The sequence below is a fragment of the Natator depressus genome, chromosome 3 (genome assembly GCF_965152275.1).
Source record: "Natator depressus isolate rNatDep1 chromosome 3, rNatDep2.hap1, whole genome shotgun sequence".
NCBI classification, from domain to species: Eukaryota; Metazoa; Chordata; order Testudines; family Cheloniidae; genus Natator; species Natator depressus.
Window position 1 is genome coordinate 179,702,482 of NC_134236.1, and position 13,502 is coordinate 179,715,983.

Genomic DNA, 13,502 nt, shown 5'->3' on the forward strand with positions numbered 1-13,502 from the left:
TCTTAAATATGTTTTACCCTTTTCAGGTAGTTCTGAAAAATAAACCAAATTAAGAATAAAGTACTCTTACACTCCCGGAAGGTGGATCTTATTTATCTGGCCACTTTAACTTAAATGGGAGAATATTGCCAAAAATATGCATTCATTGCTCAAGATATTTTTTTAATATGAATTTGCACATTTCCATATTTGCTTTCAGTGAACACTTGTATAATTGAGTTTTACCAGTATGAATTTTAATGGTAATACATTTAAGTTTCATGCAGGAGTGCTTATATAAAGGGAATTTGAGTTCTATGCCTGAGTATTTGTAAAGGATATATTTGCACACTTTTCCAATTATGGAACAAACAATACTGAGTGACTTATCTCATACCACACTGTTAACCAACACTGCTTAAATAGTGTATATTTAGGGCCTGATTCTCAACTAGTGCAAACTGGTAAATATCATTAACTTCTAAAAATTTTCTGGCTATCTTTGATAACAAATATGTTTTGAGGATTTTTGCTGTTTGCTCATGAGTTGCTAAAACAGAGCCTAAATTCATTAGATAAATTATTAATTGAGAATTAGTCACTCCAATTGCTGAAGACTTAGGCCTTGTATTTGCTACCCAAATAGAGGTTTTTTCTTTAGAATCAGGATATTTGTTTATCCATAATAGATTGTGAAATGCATTTATACTACACAAGAAAACGTGAAACTACTTGTTGTCTCCTCTGCTCTTTTCATTACTACTTTGTTTTTTTAAAAACAAAATATTCAAAAGGCTCAACTTTGTACCCTTTTAAATATTGTAATTTATTGCATTGAACGGTAGTTAAAAACAGGAAAGGACATGGGTTGTTCAAGCCTCTTTGAATTTACCAGAGTAGCAGGCACACCATAGTATGAACTGAAAGGAGCAAAGGATACCAAGAAAAGTCCCCTAAGTCAATATGTTTTTAATTTAAAAGTTGGGCTCAAACATTACTGATAGTTAGATGTGAAGGTTCATTAGATAAGAGATTCTCAAAACATAAAAAGCAACAACACTGAACAGGTCTCTTAGGATGGGATTTTCAGAAGCAAACGGTGTTGGCCTAACTTTTCTTGTTGAAGTTGGTGACATTTTACTAATCTATTAGAGTTCTTTGAAGGGGTCAACAAACATGTGGACAAGGGGGATCCAGTGGACATAGTGTACTTAGATTTCCAGAAAGCCTTTGACAAGGTCCCTCACCAAAGGCTCTTACGTATATTAAGTTGTCATGGGATAAGAGGGAAGATCCTTTCATGGATTGAGAACTGGTTAAAAAGACAGGGAACAAAGGGTAGGAATAAATGGTAAATTTTCAGAATGGGGAGGGGTAACTAGTACTGTTCCCCAAGGGTCAGTCCGAGGACCAATCCTGTTCAATTTATTCATAAATGATCTGGAGAAAGGGGTAAACAGTGAGGTGGCAAAGTTTGCAGACGATACTAAACTGCTCAAGATAGTTAAGAGCAAAGCAGACTGTGAAGAACTTCAAAAAGATCTCACAAAATTAAGTGATTGGGCAATAAAATGGCAAATGAAATTTAATGTGGATAAATGTAAAGTAATGCACATTGGAAAAAATAACCCCAACCACACATACAATATGATGGGGGCTAATTTAGCTACAACTAATCAGGAGAAAGATCTTGGAGTCATCGTGGATAGTTCTCTGAAGACATCCATGCAGTGTGCAGTGGTAGTCAAAAAAGCAGATGGGATGATAGGAATCATTTAAAAAGTGACAGAGAATAACATGGAGAATATCTTATTGCCCTTATATAAATCCATGGTACGTCCACATCTTGAATACCGCGTACAGATGTGGGCCCCTCATCTCAAAAAAGATATACTGGCATTCGAAAAGGTTCAGAAAAGGGCAACTAAAATGATTAGGGGTTTGGAACGGGTCCCCTATGAGGATAGATTGAAGAGGCTAGGACTTTTCAGCTTGGAAAAGAGGAGACTAAGGGGGGATATGATCGAGGTATATAAAATTATGAGTGGTGTGGAAAAAGTGAATAAGGAAAAGTTATTTACTTGTTCCCATAATATAAGAACTAGGGGGCACCAAATGAAATTAATGGGTAGCAGGTTTAAAACAAATAAAAGGAAGTTCTTCACTCAGTGCACAGTGAACCTGTGGAACTCCTTGCCTGAGGAGGTTGTGAAGGCTAGGACTAGAACAGGATTTAAAAGAGAACTGGATAAATTCATGGAGGTTAAGTCCATTAATGTCTATTAGCTAGGATGGGTAAGGAATGGTGTCCCTAGCCTCTGTATGTCAGAGAGTGGAGATGGATGGCAGGAGAGAGATCACTAGATCATTACCTGTTAAGTTCACTCCCTCTGGGGTACCTGGCATTGGCCATTATTGGTAGACAGGATACTGGGCTGGACGGACCTTTGGTCTGACCCAATATAGCCATTCTTATGTTCTTATGGGTCAGAGTCAAGATAACACTGAGCACTTTTGAAAATCCTACTTTAAACTCTTGTAAACAGCCCTTGTTAGGATATAAATATTCAGGCCTGTCTATAAAGGCCTATATTTTAAGAATGTAGGTATATGTTTATCATTTAGCTAGTTATAGAGGTATAAAATAAAGAAATAAAATCACTATCTGCTTATGTAAGGGCCTTCTCTCACTGTGACAGTCTGAGGCCCTGTTCTTAGGCTAATGCCTTTAGCTAAGCAGTAGAGGCAGCCATAAGCTGGGAAGCGACCGGTCACATCCTCACATTCCAAACTAGTCATATTGAAATAAGGCAATCTGGGGCTGTTAGAAAGGTGATCCGATCTATCACCTCCAGAGAAAGGGAAGAGCCTAGAAGATGTAAAAGAAATTTTAGTTTGATAGTTTTCTGTTTGGTAAGAACTCACGTATCAGGAGACACAGCTGGGAAACCCTTATGTCTTTATAGATGTAGTTGTGAAATCCTCACTTCTATATTGTTTTGTCATTATATTTCCCCCTTTACTATTGTTTATTTGCATGGTCTCTGTCTGGTTCTGTGATTGTTTCTGTCTGCTGTATAATTAATTTTGCTGGGTGTAAACTAATTAAGGTGGTGGGATATAATTGGTTAGCTAATCATGTTACAATATGTTAGGATTGGTTAGGTAAATTTCAGTAGAATGATTGGTTAAGGCATAGCTAAGAATATTACTATATAAATTAGGGGCAAACAGGAAGTAAGTTGGGATTTGAATGTAAGGAAAAAAGAACTTGGATTTAAGCTTGCTGGAAGTTCACCCCAATAAACATTGAATTGTTTGTGCCTTTGGACCTTGGATATTGTTCCTCTCTGTTCATGTGAGAAGGACAGGGAGGTGGGAGAGTGAAGGAATAAGCTCTCTAACAGCCCTGAGGATGTAGTGTACTCAGCAGTCCATTCCAGGATTGCTTAATCTGTGCCAGGATTTAGGTAGAATCATCGAATCATAGAATATCAGGGTTGGAAGGGACCTCAGGAGGTCATCTAGTCCAACCCCCTGCTCAAAGCAGGACCAATCCCCAATTAAATCATCCCAGCCAGGGCTTTGTCAAGCCTGACCTTAAAAACTTCTAAGGAAGGAGATTCTACCACCTCCCTAGGTAACGCATTCCAGTGTTTCACCACCCTCCTAGTGAAAAAGTTTTTCCTAATATCCAACCTAAATCTCCCCCACTGCAACTTGAGACTATTACTCTTTGTCCTGTCATCCGCTACGACTTAGAATAGTCTAGATCCATCCTCTTTGGAACCCCCTTTCAGGTAGTTGAAAGCAGCTATCAAATCCCCCTCATTCTTCTCTTCCGTAGACTAAACATCCCCACTTTCCTCAGCCTCTCCTCATAAGTCATGCGTTCCAGTCCCCTAATCATTTTTGTTGCCCTCCGCTGGACTCTTTCCAATTTTTCCACATCCTTCTTGTAGTGTGGGGCCCAAAACTGGACACAGTACTCCAGATGAGGCCTCACCAGTGTCGAATAGAGGAGAACGATCACGTCCCTCGATCTGCTGGCAATGCCCCTACTTATACATCCCAAAATGCCATTGGCCTTCTTGGCAACAAGGGCACACTGTTGACTCATATCCAGCTTCTTGTCCACTGTAACCCCAAGGTCCTTTTCTGCAGAACTGCTGCCGAGCCATTTGGTCCCTAGTCTGTAGCTGTGCATTGGGTTCTTCCGTCCTAAGTGCAGGACTCTGCACTTGTCCTTGCTGAACCTTAGACTGCATGGCTAGCCTCTGTTGGTTATTTTGGAAGCTAGAGAATCAGAGAAGTATATAGATGTGTGTGCATCCAGCAGTCTAAATAAAGAGTACCTGTCATGCAACAAAGTCCTGTCCAGCGGAAGGAAGGACCACCAGCATGGAAGCCAGTAAAGAATGATTGAAGAAACTGTCCCAGTGGCAATGAGTAAATTTTGAGTACTTTGTGAAATGTGAAGTGTTTTAATTAGAGGGCCATGCTAAATGTACCATGTCATGATAAAATTTTTACTAGCTTGCTTTGTTAAATAATGGCAACATGCAAGAGGTTTCCCAAATGAAAAGAATAAACCACTAAACCTGTGTGTTTTGGAAAACTCCATCTGCAGTCTGTCAAGACTCCCAAACCAAATCCATATATTTATAAATTCTAAGTCTCAATTCCAAAGCAGCACAATACAGCGAGATGCAAAGGTGTCTGTTATTAGCCAAAGGAGGATATGACAATATGGCCCAACAGTAATTAAAGTTTTAAATCATGACCGTTTCTAGACTCAAACACCTCAAACTTTGGGAAAGTTCAGATCCAAAACTAGCTCTGATCTTTATGGATCACTATATCCCAAATCACCTAAATTAAAATCTTAGACCCTAATGTTGTGGACTTTGAGAAAGCTGAGCTCCAGATCAAACTTTGCAACTAGGGCCCATTTTTTGTTAAAAGCTGAAAATATCATAACAGCAGAGAGAGCCTTTCATTATCCTGTAATCTTACACTCTTCAAATTATTCAGATTTCTGCTGTCCTTATTCTATGTAAAACTTAAATAATTTAAGAATAGTTGAGATTTCTAGCTCATGTCTCAGTCCTCGGAGGAGAAATATGTTCTAGGATTTTAACCATTTTGTTGAGGTTTAAAGTAATCTAAGAAATCCAATAAAGAACAGCATAGAAAAAGAGACAAACCAAAAGTACATACACATATGCTGAAAAAATAGAATAAATAAGGCTAATGAATTTGATACAATTTTTTTCAAAGCTGTCTAATATTGAGAATTTTAAGGACTTTAGAAAATTACTGGACCCTGAAAGCAGCAGGATGTGGAATTTACTGAATGCACAGTTTAAATGGAGAGGAAGGAATAGTATTGGAGAATATTGTGTGCAAAGAGAAATAGAAATGTTTTGATTGACACAGCAGAGACTGTATGGAGTGGAGACAATAACTGGAGGGGATTTTCAGTGCTTGCAATAGTGCTCTACAGCAATTAAAGAAAGTAGATTAGGAAATCATTTTGTGGATAAGACCTGTGAAAAAGCCAGAGCTTGGATCATGTGGGGATTTCAAATTGGCTGAGTCAACTCTAAAACTTCTAAGAGGGAAACTTTCAATAAGCAGGACAAGGCAGTTTTCTTATTCAGTTTTCCGGAGTGCAACAGAATCTATTTTGGCCCTAACCTCAAATGAGTCAACTGTGAGACACAATGCTGAACTGGTGAGAATCTAGGCTTTTCTGTTCCAAATATCAGGAGATTTGACATCTTCATGAGGGCAGATAGCAACACGAGAGATTTTTGGCTTTAGAAAGCTGACTTTGAGAAAATGTGAGATGACCAACAGGGCAGTAGTGAGCAGGAGTAAAGAGGTCATATTACTGTGACCCTAAGCACACTTGCATTCACACCCTACACCACTACTGAAATAATTTTTATACAAAATATATCTTGAGGTATCATTTTAAAACTAATAACTTGCTGGTCAATAATAACATGGTGAAATGCATGTAGCAACATTATATGTAAAGTTATGAATTCTCCCTGTATGATGATACTAGCACGTGTACAAGACCAGGCAGCCTTGCCTAGGTAGAGGTGTTAAACATGTCTATCCTAAACAAAGGTATGTGGATTTGCCACAGTTTACATATATAAACAGGGGCATCAGACTAACAAGGGGAGGAGATTGCAGGAAAGAGAGCAAATTGCATTTTAGCAAACACAAACTGGAGGAGAAAAACAGCATGGAGCTTCCTTCACCACCAGACTCCATGTCACCATCCTCACAGTCTGAATACATTTTACTTTGAGGGGTAACCTTCAGAAGAATCCATCTCAGAGGTTCTCTGGACTATAAAAAGAAAGGAGCAAAGAACTGCAAGTTATCTCTTTCACCTAAGAAGACAAAGAAACCAGCACTTTGGACTTCTGGAGGAGATCCTAACCATGATGGTAGTGCTGGGTGTCAGCCGTCTTGCTGGACAACTGTGGGTGAGAAAAGCCATCTTGAACAAAGGCTTCTATGTTGCTAGATTAAGTTTTAGTCACTAGAAAGTATGCTTCACTTTTGTTTGCTCAGAACCAATTCTAACTTTTTCTAATACAGTAACTCCTCACTTAAAGTCGTCCCGGTTAAGTTGTTTCGTTGTTATGTTGCTGATCAATTAGGGAACATGTTCGTTTAAAGTTGTGCAATGCTCCCTTATAACGTTGTCTGGCAGCTGCCTGCTTTGTCCACTGCTTGCAGGAAGAGCAGCCAGTTGCAGCTCGCTGGTGGGGTCTTGAAACCAGGGTGGACTGACAGCCCCCCCATCAGCTCCCCGCTCCCCTAATTTCCCTGTGCAGCAGCCACCCAGCAGGCTACCAATTGCCAGCAGTTCAGCTGTCTCTCCCCTCACTGCCATTTGCTGCTCCTGCCCTCTGCCTTGGAGCTGCTCCTGGGAGCCTCCTGCTTGCTGTGCAGGGGAGGGGGGAAGAGGGGGACTAATGTCAGGGTGTCCCCTCCCCCCTACTGCTGCCATCCACTTACCCCTTCTCCATATAGATCAGGGTGGGGACAGGACAGGGCTCAGGACAGAAAGACTACAGCTGCTGTCTCAACTTCCTGATCTTTTTAAAGGCAATGCACGTACAGTTGAGTCAGCATACTTAAAGGGGCACATCTCTCTCACTCTCTCCTACACACAGGGTGTGTGTCTCTGTCTCTGTTTGCCATGCTGTCTCCCCTCCTCCATTCATGGTGCCTTGTAGAGTGTGAGGCTACATTAACAACAATGTGTTAACCCTTGAGGGCTCAGCTGAGTGCTAGCTCATCATTTAGCAGTAAGGCATTCCCTGGGAAATATCCCACCCTGTTCCACCCTCTAACTTCACCACCTCAACCAAGCTTCACAATCATCATTGCTGTGTACACTATTAAATTGTTTGTTTAAAACTTATACTGTGGGTATATAGTTTTTTGTCTGGTGAAAAAAAATTTCCCTGGAACCTAACCCCTCCCCCCCCCATTTACATTAATTCTTTTGGGGAAATTGGATTTGCTTAACATCATTTTGCTTAAAGTCCCATTTTTCAGGAACATAACTACAATGTTAAGCGAGGAGTTACTGTACTTGAACTCACTTAAAATCATATCTTTTGCTAATACATCTGTTTTACTTTTAATTAAACCAACACTGCTGTGTTTGAATTAAAGTGAATGTTAGCTCCAGGTAGTGTGGCAAGCTGCTGGGTTTTGTCTCTTTAAAGGAGCAAATAGACCTTATTATTCCTCTGAATGTTGCAGGAGAGGGCTGGACATTGCAGAGCACAAGGAGGGTTTGGGACTAGAGCAGGGGTTCGCAGTTTGTTCAGGGTAAGCCCCTGGTGGGCTGTGAGACACTTTGTTTACCTCACGACTACCAGTGGCCGCGGCCATACCTACAGATGCTTAAGGGCTTACCCTGAACAAGCCGTGAACCAAGTTTGGGAACCCCTGGAACTAGAGGTATGTTGGGGTCACCTGCTAATGTTAACCAAGTCTAGTAAAAACAAGAGCGTGTCTGATAACTGCTGGCAGGATGTTGGATTCAAAGGGGTTGAATCAGAACTGTAAAGCATACAGAACATGGAGCACATGCTGGCTATATCTGTGCATGTGTCCCAGGCAGGGAGTACAAGTAGCAGAAAAATTTGGGGGCACAACTTCTAACTGATCTGAATTCTACCCTGAAGTGTGACATTTACCTCTTGCATTTGACACTGGTGTGCACTGTCAATGCTTTAAGAAGGATGCTGAAAAACTGGAGTGGACTTAGAAAAGTCACAAGAATGATTAAAGGACTGGCAAATATGACTTATAGCGAATGACTCAAGGAACTCAGTTTCTTTAGCTTATCAAAGAGAAGGTTAACGGGTGACTTGATTAAAGTCTATACATACTGACATGGGGAACAGAACTTTAATAAGAAGGCTATTTAGTTTAGCAGGCAAAGTTATAAAAAGGTCCAATGGCTAGAAGCTATACAAATAAAAAGCAAACTTGAAATAAAGCAAACTTTTATTTAAAGTGGGGATGATTAACCCCTGGAACAATTCACCAACGGTTATGGTGTGTTCTACATCCTATGGCCTGTGTACTGCAGGAGGTTAGAATCGATGATCACAATGGTCCATCCTGGCCTTATGATCTATGAATCAGTCATCATTAACAGGAACATTTTAGTTTTTTTAATAAGAACAGTATAGAATTCTTATACACACTGTTTTACCTAACAGGTTGGTTTATATATCAGTGTGGTAGGTAAAATGTGTTGTAAAATGATTTGTAGGTCTGTCCAGCTACTAAATGTCTTTCTAGCAATTTGTCCATCTTATGATTTTTGTACCGGTGCTCATCCCCAACATATCTGCTTTCTCCCCAATTTAACTAGATTTATCTGATGAGGTGCCAACTGAATTTCATGGAGTCATTGGCTTTCCTCTTACCTGATTACATGGATAAAAAGCTAGATCCCCTTGATTAAGGATGCTTTGTAATCTCCATTTTCTCGGCAGAGTGCAAATTCCCCATTTCTTTGCTAACAGAAGTGAATCTGATTTTTTCACTTTGTCTAATGGTGATGTGTCAAAGCAGTCCCTTCAACAACTGGGTTTCAAGCCTGCCACTCATTTTCACTTGGGTCTTTACCCCCATTGCTTTTAAGCAAAGCAGGAGGGCTGTTTGAAGATTTTTTTTTTTAAAAAGTAACAACAAAAGGGAAGACATACAACATTGGCCAGAATTCTGGTTAAGCTTTCCCCATGCATGGTAATGCAATATGGTAATGCAAATTGTTCAAGCCAGCATTTTTTTAGGGAGACCCTGGAAAAGAAACAGACCTGTCTCAAAATGTACAGAAGCCTTATGTACAGTACAATATCATGTTTTTCCTTGCTGTAAAAGGTTTTGTAATAAACAAAATAATTGTTTCAGGGAAATTGCAGTAGGTTTATGAATGATAAAGTATTTGCTCCTCTTCCTTAAGCACTTTCATAGGCCTCTAGCTCAGAATAATATTCTGATGCTTTATTTAATTCCAGTTCAAGCCTGATCAATCAAAACTGAAAAGCTCCAATCAACAATATTATACTGCTAATGTTCTCAAGATTGCCTGTAGGAAATGTTGAGAAAGCTAGTAAATTACCAGCATGCACTAGGATATGGTTTGATAATTCAGGAACTTAAAAAAATTCTGAATAAAAAATGGATAGTGCTAAGTAAGAATAGCAGCAAGTTGTTTACTAGACGTTTTTAACTCGTGAGAGCAAATTTGGGCAGCTAAGGGTTGTTCACAAGGTGGGAACCTATAGTGCACCAGCTTGCTGCTGAGTAACTCACTGTGCAGAAATTGCACTCCAGTAGGCTCCACACAGCTAGTTACTGTGCGCCAAGCTGGTGTGCTGTTGATTCACATCCTGGTTTGACACACAGTAACTTGCTGTGTCGAATAGAGGAGAACGACTTACTATGGATGGTGTTGAATCTAGAGGGGATAGAAATATCATAGAATCATAGAAATATAAGGCTGGAAGGAACCTTAATAGGTTATCTAGTCTAATCCCCTGCACCTAGGAGGGACTAAGTATTATCTGGACTATTCCAGACAGGCATTTGTCTAACCTGTTCTTAAAAAACTCCAAAGATGGAGATTCCACAATCTCCCCAAGTAATTTGTTCCGATACTTAATTACCCAGACAGTTCGGAAGTTTTTCCTAATGCCTAACCTAATCTCCCATGCTTCAGTTTAAGCCCATTACTCCTTGTTCTGTTCTGAATGGTTAAGGAGAAGAATTTGTCACCCTTCTCTTTATAACAATCTTTTACATACTTGAAGACTTATGTCCTCTCTGAGTCTTCTCTCCAGACTAACCAACCCATGTTTTTGATCTTCCCTCATAGGTCATGTTTTCTAAATCTTGAATGATTTTTGTTGCTCTCCTCTGGAGTTTCTCCAATTTGTCCACGTCTTTCCTGAAGAGTGGTGCCCAGAACTGGACATAGCATTGCAGTTAAGGTCTAATCAGTGCTGAGCGGAGTGCAAGAATTACTTCTTGTCTTGCTTTCAACACTCCTGCTAATAACCAGAATGACATTTATTTTTTGCGGCAGTATTAGATTTTGAGTTTGTGATCCACTATAACCCCCCAATTCTTTAATGCCGTACTCTTAGAAGGAGAGAGCCTGATATAAGGGGTCTGGTGTAAGGCTTAAGGCTCAAACAAAAATCAGGCCCTGCTGTTATAAAGCAAAGTTAGCAAGTAGCAGGCCAAGTCAGGTCCTGCCCTGTTACAAAGCAAATGTAAGAATAGCAGCAAGTAGTTTACTAGAGGTTTTTAACTCATGAGAGCAAATTTGGGCAGCTAAGGGTTGTGACCCCAAAGTCTCTAACAGAGTCACTGCTTCCAATGATAGAGTCCCCCATCCTGTAAGTATGGCCTACATTCTGACACATGAACTCGGCAAGAACAGGGATGGCATTGCAGAAACACAGGCATTCCTAGGCACTAAGTATCACGTAAACACATTCCACAAGGGTAGTGCCAGAATACCCCGATACAGGGTTATGGTGAAAACACACTCCCGTAGGATGGTACAAGGACACATTGGCCCTTCTTAAAGATAAGTTCATGGTGATGGATAGAGATGTTTTGATCAAACCAATCTGTACAAGGTAAAGGGTGGTAACTAAACACAGCAGAGGGGCAATACATAACTTGTTTGTATCAGTGTATAACAGAGGGGTCTCAGAGCAAATGTCTTTGTCTGGCCAAGGGGGCAATGGAAAGTCCCGCCATTCACTGAGATGAGTCCATTGTCATAGGCATACATGTGCTAGTGTAACTGTAGGCATTGATCTGGACAGCTAGGACCATGCTTAGTCAACAATAAACCTGACCAAGTGCCTTTGCTATGGAAGCGAGTCTGTGGTCTTTTTGGGCAGTTCAATCAGAGCCTGCTGTACAAGCTATCTGGCCAGAGCCAGTGCAGCATGCAGAGAGAACACACACAAACCCAACAAATGACAACACTCCTTCCTAGGCATTTTGTATTTGTGCAATTGATTATTCCTTTGTACTTTGCATCTTTTCTAATAGGATGAAATTCAGTCCATTTCAGACCAGTTCTCTAGTTTATCCAGATCATTTTGAAGTCTAATCTTGTTCTCCAAAGTGCACATAACCCCTCCCAACTTGCTATTGTCCACAAATTTTAAGTGTATTCTCTAAGCCATTATTCAAATCATTTATGAAGATAGTAAATAGAACCAGATGTAGGACAGGTCCTTGAAGTGTAGCGTTTTGACTTTAAAATAAATCAGTACTAGATTCTTCAGATTCTGTAAGCCTTTCACGGCAAGGATGGTCTCTCTTCTGCGTTTATGCAGTGCCCAAAGTAATCGGGCTCCAATCCTGACTAGGGCTTCTAGACACCAGCACTACTGCTACTAGTAGTACTGATAGTGCCCAGACGCCCCAGTTGGCTCTTACCAATAGTAACAGTAGTAGTACCACAAGAAATGTCCTCTTAGGAGATTCCAAGTGCCAGGTACGCAGCTGATTTACGTGATTTAATGATATACTCCTGAGGATTGCTAGGTCCACTATCAGTGAAGGAGTCAGTGGTGCTGCTTGGAGGGGAGTGTGCAAAGAAATATCAGAATTTTTATTTCAAATTAATGAGTTGGCTAATTGAATTACAGATACTACTTTGCAGTGTGGAGCTGAGAACAGAAGAACATTCTCTTAGACCTCTTACCTAAAATAGAACAGTTTCTACTGCATCATCTCTGCCTCAAAGTAGGAGTAGAATAGTTTAAAAGCCAGTGGTGACCTTTTTCTGAGTCTCAAACTTTTGACCTTCAAGTTGCTCTGAATAAGGCCCTTGGCGTTTGAGCTTACTGCTGGAAGGTTTGTTCTTTAGAAGCCAAAAGTGTCTCATTGGACAAAGTTGGGAAAACTTTGTTAGCTTGTGATTCCAGAATGCCAAAGACAGTGGGAATACTGGAAGGTGATGTGATGTGCTCAGTTGTGAATGCTGCATCATGAGGGCTTTCTGAATACTTTTTAAAAGGTCTGTGCCAGCTGGAATCTGATTGGAGAGCAAGTAGGCTGGGAAAAATGAGAGAGAGAGAATGTAATGAGCACTTTTTATGGTCGTGCCCCAGTGTACTGAACACTACACAAAACCGGAAACAATTCCTGCTCTGAATGGCTTGATTCTGCTCTTCCTCTTTTACCAGTGTGAATCAGGAACAACTTGCTTTGAAGTCAATGGAGTAACACTGATATCTCACCCTGGTATCATAAGAATCAGGCCCCAATTGTTTAAGACCCAGTTGCAAGCCAGCCTACATGCCCATTTATGCCCCTTTTCCCCTTTGCAGTGGTTACTTGTATCATGGATCAGAGGGTGGGTGGGGAGACTTCTGCTGATGGGCAGCCACTCCCCACCTCGCAGTTGGGTGAGGAGTGGGTGGGTGTGGATGGAACCTTGGCCAGAGTGGCTGAGTTGGCAACTAAGCTGCTCCTGAACAGGATCAGCATAATTTATTTTCACCCCTGGGACTGAATTATGACAGCCTGAATCACAATTCATCCCCGTTTCTGCTCCTGAGGCAGTACAACTATACGCTGCCCCTTACTCAGGAGAGATTTCAAGATTCCAGTGTAGCCTTCAATGATTGTCTTCCTACTTGGTTAATTACATACACCTTGGGAACACGAATTTGAAAAATTCCTTTTTATTTATGAATAATGTAACTGTGTTCAGCCTGCTCTTTCAAGGTACAGAGAGGAATCTCCTCAGTTGCTTGAACTGGGGAAATTAAGCTCTTCCTAATCTTCCAAGGTCTTGATTAATATTCTTGTCTTGAACAATAACAATTCCACTCAGAACTCAACAGCTGTCCCCTTACACCACAGTTCAGCTTTTCAGTGGGGAACAGTAGTGACATCTGCCTTTGCATCCCAGTCAGCCAGCTGAT